Raw genomic sequence first — 15,683 nt, 5'->3', positions numbered from 1 at the left:
GCAGTGGACCAGAATTCTTCCTGCAAATGGGTGTGATCACAGTTTGCTCTCATTTCCGGAGGACTGTAATAGACTAGCACAAATTAATGTTGTGCATCTCACAGTCCCTGCTGGTAATGGTCAAAATTTCCTGCGAGAATTCTTCAGTGGGCTATTTAGAAATGTTAGCATAACTGCCACATTTCCAATAAGAATGATAATGGTTTCTAGGTCAGGTAATTTCTCTCTCTGGAAGAGCCAGAGTGGTAATAATAGAACATTATTTTCAAATTGCACTTCTGAATGGGCAGATGGTACCAATTTCTGCAACAGAAAAGAGCAGGAAATCAGTGAGAAATTCCACTTCATGCCAACAATGGAAGATGAAAATCATGGCACTGTGACTTCGACACCCTTCCTTCTCCCCTCCCCTCCTGATGTTGTTGATTGCCTGAAAGCCTGCCACTCATTCTCTGCTAAATCTCCCAGATAATCATTTCCCCTGTGAGAGCTTACACCATAAACGTTGATGGACAGTTTTTATAATGTGCAATTAAGTGTTTTTTTGTTTCATTTTAAATCATTATTTGTTAATTTACCACAACCCATTAGAAAGTTCCAAATTTTATATTCAGCCATGTTTTCACCATTATGAACAATTTGACATCAATCTATTTGAAACAAAGTGCAAATGGATGCGAGCAAAAATTAAATGATTATTATTTATTTTTTAATGCAGTGCTCTTCATCTCGGTAATCTTTTCATGTCGCGCAATTAGATCTTACCCATGCACAGGTGCTTAACCTTTTAGCCGTGATTTTGAACACCGGCAACCTCCAAAAACTGGCATTTTTTCGGAAATGAAGATGTCCGACTGCCTCGCTCCTAGCCCCCTCTGTTTCCTCCCCAAAAGATCTCCACTGTCCCCCCTCCCCGGCCTCCAGCCGTCCATTACCACCCCTTCCCCTAGCTGTCCGCTGGTCAGCTGCCCTCGGCCCCCGGCCATCCATCAGCCGCTGCCTGCCCCCCTGACCCTCTGTCAGCCGCTGGCCGTCCGTCGGCAGCCCCCCTGTCTGTCTGTTCTCCCCCAATGAGCAGCTATACTTTGTGAGAAGTTTGAGGAGATTAGGAATGTCACTGAATACTCTTGAAAACTTCTATAGTACTGTGGAGAACATTCTAGCTGGTTGCATCACTGTCTGGTATGGAGGTTGCTACACTCAGGACAAAAAAAAACTCCGGAGGTTTGTTAACTCTGCCTGAGAATGGCACCAGTCCACTCCATCGAGAACATCCACAAGGAACGGTGTCTTAAGAACGAAGCCTCAATCCTCAAGGACCCCCACCACCAGCCCACACCCTCTTCACTCTGCTATCAACAGGAAAAAGTACAGGAGCCTAAAGACTCAGCAGCGCAAGGACAGCTTCTTTCCTGCTGCCATCAGATCCCTCAATGATCAACGAACCAAAGTCATTGCCATGCTTTGACTTTTTGTGGACTATTTTTATTTATTTTTGTAGGGTGGTTTATAAGAATGTTTGCAATGTGATGGCTGCCGCAAAACAACAAATTTTGTGACATGTTCATGATATTAAATTCTGATTCTGACTCGGATATGAGGGGCATAGATAAGTTATATAGTCACGGTATTTTACCCAAATAGGGGAATCAGAAACTAGTGGTCAAACATTTAAGTGAGGGAAAAGATTTAAAAGGGACGCAAAAGGTATTTTTTTTTCACGCAGGTGGTGTAGATATGGAATTGGTTGCTAGAAGAAGTGGTAGAGGTGGGTACAATTGGATAATTTAAAAGGCATTTAGACAGCTACATAGATTAAAGAAAAAAATGTCGATGGATATGGGCTGAACACAGGCACATGGGACTAGCTTGGTTGGCGTGGATAGGTTGTTTCTGTGTTGAAAAACTTTGACTCTTCTCATCTCTGAAAGAACCTCCAGTCCTCACTTATCATAGATAACAAAGATTCAGGAGGCCATTTAGCATATATAATCTGTGCTACCCAGCCAATCATCCTATCCACCTTTCTTTTCCCCAAATAATTTTCTCTCCAATATCTAGATATTCTTTGGCTTGGCTTCGCAGACGAAGATTTATGGAGGGGTAAATGTCCACGTCAGCTGCAGGCTCGTTTGTGGCTGACAAGTCCGATGCGGGACAGGCAGACACGTTTGCAGCGGTTGCAGGGGATACTGATCAATGCTCTAAGCACCTTTGAGTTACCTGTGCTCATAAAGGCTTGCTTGTTGTTAATCTTGAGAGTTTGTGTCAGCTCAATCTTATCTGGTGAATCTGGCGGATGGGAAAGGTTTTTATGTGATGTTTGTGCCTTCACTAGCAGGTCTAAACAAGTCTTGCACTCATAGGCTGAGAAAACTGGTCAGCAAATCCTCATGCCGATCTTGACAGCTGTTAAAGCCTATTCAAAATAGAGATGGTCCCCGATTGATGATGATCCGACTTGCAAATTTTCAAAGTTCTGACGGTTTGAATCTGTACTTTTTGATTTCAAGTTCTGATGTGTCCCCGTGCTTGCAAAATGCAGCACGCTATTCTTGTACGATGCTGCCATCGAGCAAGAGTGGCACACACCATACTCTTTCACAATGCGGAATCAACCATGCTCACGTCTCTATAATTCAACATGATGTATTCAATATTTAATTACAAAATGGCAAGTGCGGAATTCTTTTTCAAGTTACGACTTTTTTCGACGTGATGGGAGTGCCAGAATCCTACCCCATCCTAAGTCAGGGACCATCTGTATTAGTTACCACTTAAGCAATTCTAAACATTTTTAAAGTTTTCAAAATTGTGAACAGCATTTTGCATTTTCTTCACCTTAACACAGCCATTCTTCTCCATTCTCCATTCAGAATCTCCCTCTCCTCAGTCCTTGCCTATCCAAATTCTGGTAGATCATGTCTCTCCGAATCCCCTCTTTCAACTTTTCCACTGTTGATGTAAGTCCCTGGGCCTGTGCCTTTTTGGCTTATCCTTGTTGCCCTTTTGAAATAATGGCATGACATCAGCCATGATACAATCTTCTGGCACCTCACCCGAGGACAAAAATGATTCGAGCATCTTCTAAAGATTTTGATTTTTCTCTATTTTATGGTCATTGATAGCCATATTTGGTACAGGTTCTATCAAGGTACAAATAGCCCCCAGCTTACAAACAAGTTCCGTTACCTGTCCATAAGCCAAATTTGGATATCAGACGGAACATGTACTTGCGGTTTGTATTTAGCGTTCGTGAAGTAACATGTGCCATGTGCTAATTGGGGAACAGCCTGCTCGTAAGAACGAGTCGTTTGTAACCCGGAGACTGCTTGTATGTGCCACTCAACCACTTCAAACATATTTTACACAATCTTCAGATATTTGTTTGATTAAATATGCCAACTTTATAATGCTGTTTTGTCGCTATCTATGCTGTTCTTGATCAACATAGTGATTAGATTTGTATCTGAAGCTATACCTTGTGTTCCATATTTGTCAATTTGTTAAAATAATACGTTAACAAAACAGTCTGACTCTACAACTCATCCTGACTACAAATGATTACAATATAACATGGGCAGATGAAGGCTATTAGCAACCCTTTCATTATCTTTCAGTATGATGTTTGGATGCAACCCTGGCTGTCAAGGCTTTCAACTTGGAAGCACACAATCATATACTATCTCAACATTTGCAGCTTTTTGTAATATCAGAATGCCTCACAATGAACATAGGAACATAGGAAGTAGGAACAGGAGGAGGCCAAAAATGGCCTATCGAGCCTGCTCCGCCATCCAATATGATCATGGCTGATCTAATTTATGACCTAACTCCACCTACCTGCCTTCTCCCCATATCCCCTAATGCTTAAAGGCCAAGAGAATACTTCTGAAATACACTCATTTTGCAATATAAGAAATATTACTTTTTCTGTAATAAGCTTCCATCATAGTGACCAGATTTTTTTTAAGAGATTCTGCTTGATGGTTAAATATTAGCCAGAATATTTGGGAATAATTCTTCTCTGAAATAATGCTGTCAAAATACAGTAAAAACCCTGGTATCTGACATCTATGGAGATTGCTAGATGTATCTTCTGGTTGCTTGAGACTTACTCTTTCAATGCTCAACTACTACACCTCCATTAAGAATAAACAATTTAAGGGGGGGGGGGAGAAAAGACTTCACTCTACGTGCGCACGAATGTATAACCTTAAAGCATTCTACTTTATTCTCAGTCACATTCTTTTGTGACGTTCACCCATTTTTCAGTTAATTTTATTTGTATGGGACTGGCACTTTAAGAGAGCAGATTTTAAACAAATCTTGCAGGTTTTGGAAAGTGACTGTGAAAAGGGCTGCAAGCTTGGAAGACAACATGCTCTTTACTTGATACATTTGCAAAATGAAGGTAAGAAGAATTGGAAAAGCCAGGGAGGGGGCAGAGACCATGTGACCCTCTTAATTGAAAAGACTGCACATTTTGTTCAGGAGGCCATTTTAAGGAAGCAGCACAAGAGTTACGAGCTCTTCAACCTCCTTTGTGGGATTGAGAAACCCACTTGGCCTCATTATGTGGTTATAGACAACCTGTCAGACTTCCTTCTGTTAGAATAAAGGGATGAGAGACCATTTTGACTGATCCACGAGAAGGGTTATAATTGCAGAAGAAATACTTGCCTCTACTTCCAAGAATTGAGCCTTGAGCTGTAGTGGCTTAGGATATTCCACACACACAAATATATTTGTGCAATAGTAAAAGTTTAAGTGAGATAACTGGATATAAATTCATTTAAGTTTAGATAAGTTCGTTACATTAGATTAGGTGTTATATAATGGTTGATTAATAATTAAACATATGATTTTAAACATAACACCATCTGGGCTATTTTTTATCACTGCTGTCTGGTATGTAACACTTAGAAAACATTTAACCATCACTGCATCTGCAGGCTCCTCCCTCTCCACAGAGCCGCTTGAATGACGAACAATAACATTCTAGGTAATTAAACCCCCCCCCTCTAAGTTTACAGATAAAGCACCTGACCAGGAAAACTCTTACTAAGGAGACACTCTAAAAGAATCACCCCAACGGTGAGTGGCATCAACCCGCTCTTCATCCTGGGCGACGCCATCGCTGTCTCACACAACTTTATTCAAACAGTTGCTACGAGCAAAGCCCGACCAAGGCCCTTTGCTGGCTGAATATTTGCTCCTGTCTTCACCAAAGGATTATGTGTTACTGCAGCAATGATTTATTTTTTCAATTTTTTACTTTTTTTTTCTGTTTAAAATATTTTTATTGATTTTAATAGAGAACTTGTACAAATAAAAGGATACAATTCAATAAGATAGTATGAACAGTTACATAAACTAAATAAGATATTCTGTATATCACTAACATACATAAATTGTAAATCATATCCATAATTCATATTCTAAATATTATGTACTTTTTTGGAAAAAAAACTAATAATAAAGGAAAGAAGAAAATAATAGAGGAGAAAAACTCAAACCACTTATCTAATCGCTTTGCCAGATGCTATATACAATTAGTATTGAAAGAAAGATGAAGGATTAAAAAAATATAAGGAATGTGGAAAAGATTTTTAATCTATTGTTTTATTAATTATTTTACTTGATTTTTTAAAATATGCCGGTTGCTTAAGGTCGCAAGTTGCTTGAATTCCAGTTACCAGGGTTTTATTTTACTGTAATCCAATGAATGATTTTATATTAGATGAGAATTGAGTGTAACATCTCATCCTAAAGTTAGTGCAACATTCACTCAACACCACACTGTAGCATCACCTCAGATTTTGGAGTTTGTGTGTCTGGAGAAGGACTTGAACACAAAGCCTTCAGAGTTTCAGACAAGAGTGCTTTCCATTAAGCTGTGACATGGAGAGAGCACTCTTAAAACTGCAAAAAGACAATACCGATAGTTAAAGGCTTATAAGATTTATTGTCAAGAAACACAATAATACCCTTCTTTCAAAGGTAAAGAGTTGAGATGCTGATACTCTTTTTGCTGAAGTGCATCAGTCTGATCTTTAATAAGTAAATGGAACACTTTTAGTCTTGACACTTCATTCAAGCCACTGGAACTCAAAAAGCCAGCTCCTGAAGCATGAACCACAACGATTTAATTGACTAATTAACTGCAAAGAACAGCTGGGTGCCCTTCAGCAAGCATCTCTCCTTGAATATCATGTGACATGGCATCGAAATGCTCCACTGAACTGCCTAAATTACCTTGGATGCCATCCCTGAATTAAAAGTGAAAGGGAGGGGGGTGATATCAACGTAGATTGAGGAGATATAAGAATTTTGGAAGTATCATTAAAACTCAATCAGGACCTGTTTACCTATGCAATTGAGGTGAATGCTTAGGATGGTTTTTAATATGCTGGCGTGAAAAAAAATACCTTTTAATGGAATGAGACTGAGTGAATGCCCAAAGTAAACAAAGAAGCCTGATTATCTTTTGCATCCTTGGATCCATGCCCTTTATATCCAGTAAAATGCTTTCACAATACAGTTCCTGTGCTAAGTTTCAGGAGTGGCAACATGACAATGATCCAGATAGTCTTGTTTGTTGAAACAAATACTAGCTGGGATGTTAGGATTGCTTTTCTCCAAGTTAGTGCCAAAAGATATTTTTCATCTATTTTGTGGACTTATCTCCTCAGAAGACACAACTGTCTTGGCAGCAGAACAAGGGTGCCATGGTTAGCAATGCAATGCTATTACAGGGCCAGCAACAAGGGTTCGAATCCAGTGCTGTCTGCAAGGAGTTTTATGTGGTTTCCTTTGGGTTCTCCAGTTTCTTCCCACACTTCAAAATGTACAGGGTTGAAGGTCAATTGGGGTATTTGACCAGCATGTTGATCTTAAAAATGTAGCCTTGCACACACAGCAATGAAAGACTGCAGCAGACCTACTGCCATCCAAATATATTAAACTATGATTCCATTTACATGCAGGCACTTGAGAGAGAGAGTTTATAAAGTTGATCGGTGAGAATGGCTGAGTAGATTGGGTCTTTACTCATTAGAGGGTAGAAGAACAACAGGTGATACTGAAAGGCTGTTTCCATCCTGGGGAACTAGAACTGGACACTCTCTGAGAATGAAGGGTCAACCATTTAAGGTGGAGAGAAGAAAGTAATTTATCTTTTCTGTCTTAGCAAAACTTATCTAATGAACTAGCTTGATTGCAAATTGGAGGAACCACACCTCATATCGTGCGTCTGGGCACCCTCCAACTGGATGGCATTAATATTGACCTCTGGTTTCCATCTCTCCCTATGTATCCTCTCTTCCAGCTCTGTCTCTCTTTCCTTTCCCCTAGTTATGCACTCACAGAGCCGTCCCTTCCTCCCCAGTCAATTCTCACCTTTCCTCTCTCCTGCCCATATCCAATGAACACCTTTAGTCTGTTGGTCTTTGCTCCTCCCCCTGCCCTTTCTTTCTTTCTCACCGGTGTTTTAATTCAGGTACCTGCCTGCTTTTTACTCATACCTTGAAGAAGGGCTCATGCCCAAAACTTTGGTTGTATATCTTTGCCTTCCCTATGAACACTGAGATCTGCTGAGTTCCTCCATCACTTCTGTGTACTCACTCTTATCCCATTCTGTGCGTGTTCACAACTGCACAACAATAGGTTGAGATTTCAGATTTATTGTCAAAGTACTTACATGACATCACATCTAACCCTGAGATTCCTAATTCCTACGGGCGGCACAGAATTACCACAAATGGTAATGCAAAAAATAAACTGTACACAGTGTAAAACATGCAAACAAACAAAAGATAATGAATGTAAACAGACTGTGCAATACAGAGAGAACAAAAAGAAAATTAATAAAGTGCACAAGAGTCCTTAAACGAGCCTGATGGTGGAGAGTAGCAACTGTTCCTGAACTTGGTGGTGTGAGTCATGTGGCCTATACCTCTTTCCTGATGGCCACTGTTCCTGAACCTGGTGGCGTGAGTCATGTGGCCTATACCTCTTTCCTGATGGCCACTGTTCCTGAACCTGGTGGCGTGAGTCATGTGGCCTATACCTCTTTCCTGATGGCCACTGTTCCTGAACCTGGTGGCGTGAGTCATGTGGCCTATACCTCTTTCCTGATGGCCACTGTTCCTGAACCTGGTGGCGTGAGTCATGTGGCCTATACCTCTTTCCTGATGGCCACTGTTCCTGAACCTGGTGGCGTGAGTCATGTGGCCTATACCTCTTTCCTGATGGCCACTGTTCCTGAACCTGGTGGCGTGAGTCATGTGGCCTATACCTCTTTCCTGATGGCCACTGTTCCTGAACCTGGTGGCGTGAGTCATGTGGCCTATACCTCTTTCCTGATGGCCACTGTTCCTGAACCTGGTGGCGTGAGTCATGTGGCCTATACCTCTTTCCTGATGGCCACTGTTCCTGAACCTGGTGGCGTGAGTCATGTGGCCTATACCTCTTTCCTGATGGCCACTGTTCCTGAACCTGGTGGCGTGAGTCATGTGGCCTATACCTCTTTCCTGATGGCCACTGTTCCTGAACCTGGTGGCGTGAGTCATGTGGCCTATACCTCTTTCCTGATGGCCACTGTTCCTGAACCTGGTGGCGTGAGTCATGTGGCCTATACCTCTTTCCTGATGGCCACTGTTCCTGAACCTGATGGCGTGAGTCATGTGGCCTATACCTCTTTCCTGATGGCCACTGTTCCTGAACCTGGTGGCGTGAGTCATGTGGCCTATACCTCTTTCCTGATGGCCACTGTTCCTGAACCTGGTGGCATGAGTCATGTGGCCTATACCTCTTTCCTGATGGCCACTGTTCCTGAACCTGGTGGTGTGAGTCATGTGGCCTATACCTCTTTCCTGATGGCCACTGTTCCTGAACCTGGTGGTGTGAGTCATGTGGCCTATACCTCTTTCCTGATGGCAGCAGCAAAAATGGAGCATGTGGTGATGGTCTTTGACGATTGCTGCTGTTCTCCAATGGCAGCATTCATCAGGTCGATCAAGGAACCTGTATTCAAATCTGGGTGTTAAATACTGTTCTTTTCCAAAACAAAACCTGTGATCTGTGAAGCAATTGCAGAAGAGTGAACAACTAAAAGATACAGATATTTTTAAGAAACACGTTTCCACCAGAATCTAAGGAAATGTGCAATATTCTACTGATAATGTTATTGGTGCCAGACAAACATAAGGGGCATTAAGGTAAATTGTGAAAATGTCCTGAATTTTGCTAATTCACCTGGAAATGGTTTCTTGTAAGATATAGAGTGCAAAATGGGATTTGTGTATGAGTTACATGTCAAGCAAATTGCAACTGGATCAAATATCAAAGCAAATGAAAATGAATCTACTCCGAGGCTCTGAAGTCAAGTGGATCTTGCTCCTGCTCTGCTATTTGTGCTTGACTGTAGTAGGAATGTAATCATGAATGTAAGAAATCGTAGCACGCTGCCCAATCAATTAAATCATTGGTGGGTGACCTTTTGCCTCAACACCACTTTCTTTTACTTCTGGGACAATCAAAAACTGAACATACTAAGCATATGCATTGGTGATTTTTAATGTCTTCACCTATTTCAATATATTCATTTGGAGAGTTCTCAAGCAAAACTTGAAATTCAACCACATAACACTGGTGATTGTCACAGCAGTAGGTTATTTTTTTTTTAAAAAGCAGATTCATGAAGGAAAGTTAGTTGGAGAAGTTGAAAGAGAATTCTTAAGCTCAGACTGAAGGTGGATGAAGAGGCGGAATCAGAAATGGAAGAGCAGATAAAATTGGCATTGAGTTTGAAGCTGAAATCACAACACTGAGATCCTTTGGAATTGTAGGACTTGGTGTGTTTTGGAGGGAGAGAAGTGAACTATATGCAAGTTCTTAACTTAGTTAAGAAACAAATGGCTTGTCACAGTATTTGCTTGATTGACCCTTTGTAATCCACTCAGTCCTGCAATGGTAGTAAATTAATCATTTCCATGAAGGCACTTTATAAATTTCTTTTTGACCCCTTCCCTTGGAGGCCACATCAGGTTTAACTCCAGAACAGCCACTTCATCCATTATTCACTTCTTTGGACACATTTTCAACCGATGATGTCCCTTTTGCCTCAGCAGAACAATAACCGTCCTGTTCAACAGAGCATTGAGTGCAATGAGATCCTGGTATATTTTGCTTCCTCTTTTTTTTGGTCAGGGGTATCAAATTGTGCTTTTATTTTCCAAACTTCTTATGGCAACGAATAATAACCTGAGAACATCTGACCTGACAGACTGAATGATAGGTCAATGAAGGATTACGTTATCATGAAACTGACAGCAAAAGATGTATTAGAAGTCTCTTGATTAATTTATCTGTTCAAAATATGGATTGAGTGATTCAAAATGTTTAAACCATCTTGAAGTCAGGGAGATGTAATCTACATCAGAACAAATGGTCCCTTATATTTCTATCATCAATTCTAATTGTAGCTGGACTAGGACGAAGATAAGCTTCTGCTGAAGTACAGTCTTTATTCCTTTTCTTATACACTGTGGCGGGTGGGTAATCAGCTATTAATGGCTTTTAATTAGCTATTAATGGCTTTTCCATGATTATCTTTTGCTGTTGAAATGGGTTTTTGTTTTAAGAAAAGGATGAAGGCAGACGTTGATCACTTTTGACGCTATATTAACGACTTTATCAAGAGATGGCAAATTGAGTCATATCTAAAATTAACAATAGACAAATACCACAACAGGACAAGTGGAAGGAATGGGAACAGAAACCATCTTGATAGAACAGCCTCCCGAGGGAGGAGTCATGTGATGGAGTAGTGGCCGGACGGTGAACTCCAGCCCTCTCCAGAAAAGTCGGGAAAAACAAGAGAAAATACAAAGGCACAGAAATAAAAGTTAAAGAAAAGTGAGTATAAAGGTGGAAAGAAGATGGCGACAAAAAAAGAAAAATCAAAATCAACGGTAAGAAGAGAGGAAGAGAAGACAACGGAGGAAGAAGGAGAAGGCCTTACCTGTCCGAAGAGGCCCGCTGTGGAGAGAAAAGCCCGCTTCCTCAGGTCGGTAGAAATAGGACTACAAAAATGGCTCGCAGAGCCGAGTAAAAGTGCGCAACCGCGCATGCGCATGAAAAAAAACACACTGACGGGAGGGGGGACCAGCTGGGGAGTCGATCTCCACAGCCGGCAACGACAGCTGCAGAACACCTGCAGCAAGAAGAGACCACAGAAGACAATGAAAACAAGAAAGAAGAGAAGAAAAGGGCAACAAAGAAACAACAGATGGCCAACCCAGAGGAAGAAGAGGAAGAGTACAGTGAAATAGAAGAAGGGAAAGGCAAGGTAAAGGATATACTTTCTCTTGTTAGAGGATACATGGAGTCATTTAAAGAATGGCAAACACAGGAATTTAATGATTTAAGAAGAAGAATAAACAACACAGAAGAGAAAGTGAATAAAATAGATATGACCTTAACAGAAATGGGAAAGAAAATGGACAAGATGGAAGAGCGGGCAGTAGCAGCAGAAATGGAGGTAGAAGACTTAAAAAAGAAATTGGAGGAATCTAATAAAAAAACTAAAGAGACACAAGAACTACTAGCTCAAAAAATAGATATAATGGAAAATTATAACAGAAGAAATAACATAAAGATAGTGGGCCTTAAGGAAGATGAAGAAGGCAAGAATATGAGGGAGTTTATAAAAGATTGGATCCCTAAGACCCTAGGATGTCCAGCAAGAAATGGAAATAGAAAGGGCACATAGAGCATTGGCCTCTAAACCACAACCACAACAAAAACCAAGATCTATTTTAGTAAAATTCCTAAGATATACTACAAGAGAAAAGGTACTGGAACAGACAATGGAAAAAGTAAGAGAGGGCAACAAACCACTGGAGTATAAAGGGCAAAAAATCTTCATTTATCCAGATATAAGTTTTGAACTCCTAAAGAAGAGAAAAGAGTTCAATACAGCAAAGGCGATTTTATGGAAGAAAGGGTATAAATTTATACTAAAGCATCCAGCGGTATTGAAAATATTTATTCCAGGACAACAAAACAGAGTATTCTCGGATCCAGAAGAAGCACAAAAATTTGCAGAACAATTACAAAAATAGACTGAGGGATGAAGACGGGTAATGAGAGTAAAAATGATCACGATTGATATGTATGCGGGTAAAGAGGTATAAGAGTGAATAGAGACAATGTGCATACGCGAATGTATCTGTACTTAGAGGAAAATATAGATAGTATAGACAAGAATTAATAAGGGAAGGTAATGGAATAGAGAGAATAAGGAGGGAATTAAAAGAGTGACCTTTGTGACATATGAAAAGTGAAATCTTTTCTGAGGGGGGCTGGGTGGGGGGAAATAGCGGTCACTGCAAAATCAGTTGACGCTTGCGAGTGGATTCGCAAATCCAAATGGAGAGGGGAGATGTGGTTGTCCAACAAGGGATAAAGGACAACTCAGGAGGGGAAGGGGAGATTGGGGATAAAGAAGATATAAATAGGAGAATAAGGAAAATGTTGGATGTTGTAGGAATGTTGTCTTATAAAGAGTTGAAAATAAGAAAACAGAAATGGAAAAGGAGGAAAGGTAATGATGGAAAAACGGAAAGAGAAGATAAACAAAATATAAAATGGCTACGCTGAACTATATGACTTTAAATATTAATGGAATACATAACCAAATTAAAAGGAAGAAACTACTAAATTTACTGAAAAAGGAAAAAATTGATATAGCATTTGTCCAAGAAACACACTTAACTGAATTGGAGCACAAGAAATTAAAGAGAGATTGGGTAGGACATGTAACAGCAGCATCGTATAATTCAAAAGCAAGAGGAGTGGCTATATTAATTAGTAAAAATGTGCCATTTAAAATAGAAGAGGAAATAATAGATCCAGCAGGGAGATATGTTATGATAAAATGTCAGATATATTCGGAGTTTTGGAATCTACTTAATATATATTCACCTAACGAAGAAGATCAAAAGTTTATGCAAGATATCTTTTTGAAGGTAGCTAATACGCAAAGGAACATACTAATAGGAGGGGATTTCAACCTGAATTTGGATCCAAATATGGATAAAACGGGGAAAAAAATTAACAGGAAGAACAAAGTAACCAAATTTATAATTAAATCAATGCAAGAAATGAAACTTTTGGATATATGGAGGAAACAAAACCCAAAAGAAAAGGAATACTCATACTACTCGGCTAGACATAAAACATACTCAAGAATAGACCTATTTTTGTTATCAGCTAGTATGCAGGATAGAGTAAGAAAAACAGAATATAAAGCGAGAATGCTATCGGACCATTCACCCTTAATATTGACAGTAAAGCTAGAGGACATCCCTCCAAGAATGTATAGATGGAGATTAAACCCCATGCTACTTAAAAGACAGGATTTTAGAGAATTTATTGAAAAACAATTAAAAATGTATTTTGAAGTAAATACGGAATCAGTGGAAGATAAGTTTATACTATGGGACGCAATGAAAGCATTCATTAGAGGGCAAATAATAAGTTATGTAACCAAGATGAAGAAGGACTATAATCAGGAAACAGAGCAGTTGGAAAGGGAAATAGTAAACATAGAAAAAAAATTAGCAATGAAGGAAGATACAACTAAAAGAAGAGAATGGGCGGATAAAAAAATAAAATATGAAACATTACAAACATATAAGGTAGAGAAGAATATAATGAAGACAAAACAGAAATATTATGAACTAGGTGAAAAAACGCACAAAATCCTAGCATGGCAGCTTAAGACAGAGCAAGCTAAGAAAATGGTATTGGCATCAAGGAAAAAAGACAAACAAATTACATATAATCCAAAAGAAATTAAGGAAAACTTTAGAGAATTCTATGAACAATTATACCGAACTGAAAACGAAGGGAAAGAAGGGAAAATAGATGAATTTTTGACTAAAATTGAACTACCAAAACTACAAATAGAGGAACAAAATAAATTAACAGAACCATTTGGAACAGTAGAAATACAAGAGATAATAAAAAAATTACCAAATAATAAGACACCAGGAGAGGATGGATTTCCAATAGAATTCTACAAAACATTTAAAGACTTATTAATACCGCCCCTCCTGGATGTAATCAACCAGATTGATGAGACACAAAACTTACCAGATTCATGTAAAACAGCAATAATTACAGTAATACTAAAACAAGGGAAAGATCCACTCTCACCAGCGTCATATAGACCAATATCTTTGCTAAACACAGATTATAAGATAATAGCTAAACTATTAGCAAACAGATTAGCAGAACAGGTACCGAAAATGGTAAATTTAGACCAAACTGGATTTATCAAAAAAAGACACACAACAGACAATATTTGTAAATTTATTAACTTAATTCATGCAGTAGAAGGAAATAAAGCACCTACAGTAGCAGTTGCTTTAGACGCAGAGAAGGCCTTCGACAGAGTAGAATGGAATTATTTGTTCAAAGTATTGCAAAAATTCAGTTTACCGGAGAAGTATATTAATTGGATTAAAGCATTATATAAGGGACCGTTAGCGAAAGTGACAGTAAATGGACATGTATCAAAGCAATTTAACTTAAGCAGGTCAACGCGGCAGGGATGCCCACTATCACCTTTATTGTTTGCGCTAGCTATAGAACCACTAGCAGAATTGATAAGAATAGATAATAATATAAAAGGAATAAAAATAAAAGACAGGGAATATAAAATCAGTCTATTTGCGGATGATGTTATAGTGTACTTAACAGAACCAGAACTAACAATAAAAGAATTATATAAGAAATTGAAGGAATATGGAGAAGTGTCGGGTTACAAGATAAACGTAAATAAAAGTGAAGCAATGCCTATGAATAATGCGGATTTCTCAAAATTTAAGAAGGAATCTCCATTCAGATGGCAAATGCAGGCAATAAGATACCTAGGTGTACAAATAAACAAAAATCTAGGCCAATTATATAAACTCAATTACAATCCACTAATGAAAAAATTACAGGACGATTTAGAGCATTGGAAAGATCTACCACTAACACTGATAGGAAGGATAAACTGTATTAAAATGAACATTTTTCCAAGGATATTATACTTATTTCAGGCATTGCCAATACAACTGACAGAAAAATTCTTGAAAGAGTTAAAGAAAATAATAAGGAAATTTTTATGGAGAGGGGGGAAACCGAGGATAGCACTAGATAAATTAACAGAATGGTATAAACAAGGAGGCTTACAATTGCCAAACTTTAAAAATTATTATAGAGCCGCACAATTAAGATACCTATCAGATTTTTATCAAACAAGGGAAAAACCAGACTGGACGAGATTAGAATTAGATAAAATAGGGGAAAAGATACCTGAACACATATTATATAAATGGGACGAAAAATTGGTACAACATAGAACTTCTCCAGTATTACATCATCTCCTCAATATTTGGTAGAAGATACATGTAGAAAGAAATAAAACAAATTATCAATTACCAAAACTAATACTGACGCAAAATAAGCTACTCCCTTTTACAATAGATAACCTTTCCTTTAGAGAATGGGAAAAAAAAGGGATTAAAGGAATAGAAAATTGTTTTTCAGGAAGTAGATTCTTATCCTTTGAACAAATGAGAGATAAGTACAATATAACTGGAGATACAGCGCTGGCATATTACCAA

General features: G+C 38.9%; 1 protein-coding gene across 23 annotated transcripts in view; it reads left to right on the top strand.

Annotated features, from left to right (window-relative positions):
- The window catches only part of LOC138753237 (neurexin-3-like), a 2,173,925-nt gene that overhangs the window by 850,930 nt on the left and 1,307,312 nt on the right, over positions 1–15,683 (top strand). The gene's annotated exons all lie outside the window — the stretch shown is intronic.

This window comes from Narcine bancroftii, chromosome 2 (assembly GCF_036971445.1).
Source record: "Narcine bancroftii isolate sNarBan1 chromosome 2, sNarBan1.hap1, whole genome shotgun sequence".
Taxonomy (NCBI): domain Eukaryota; kingdom Metazoa; phylum Chordata; class Chondrichthyes; order Torpediniformes; family Narcinidae; genus Narcine; species Narcine bancroftii.
The sequence above is the reverse complement of the archived record's forward strand: the minus strand, read 5'-3'. Positions and strand labels throughout refer to the sequence as shown.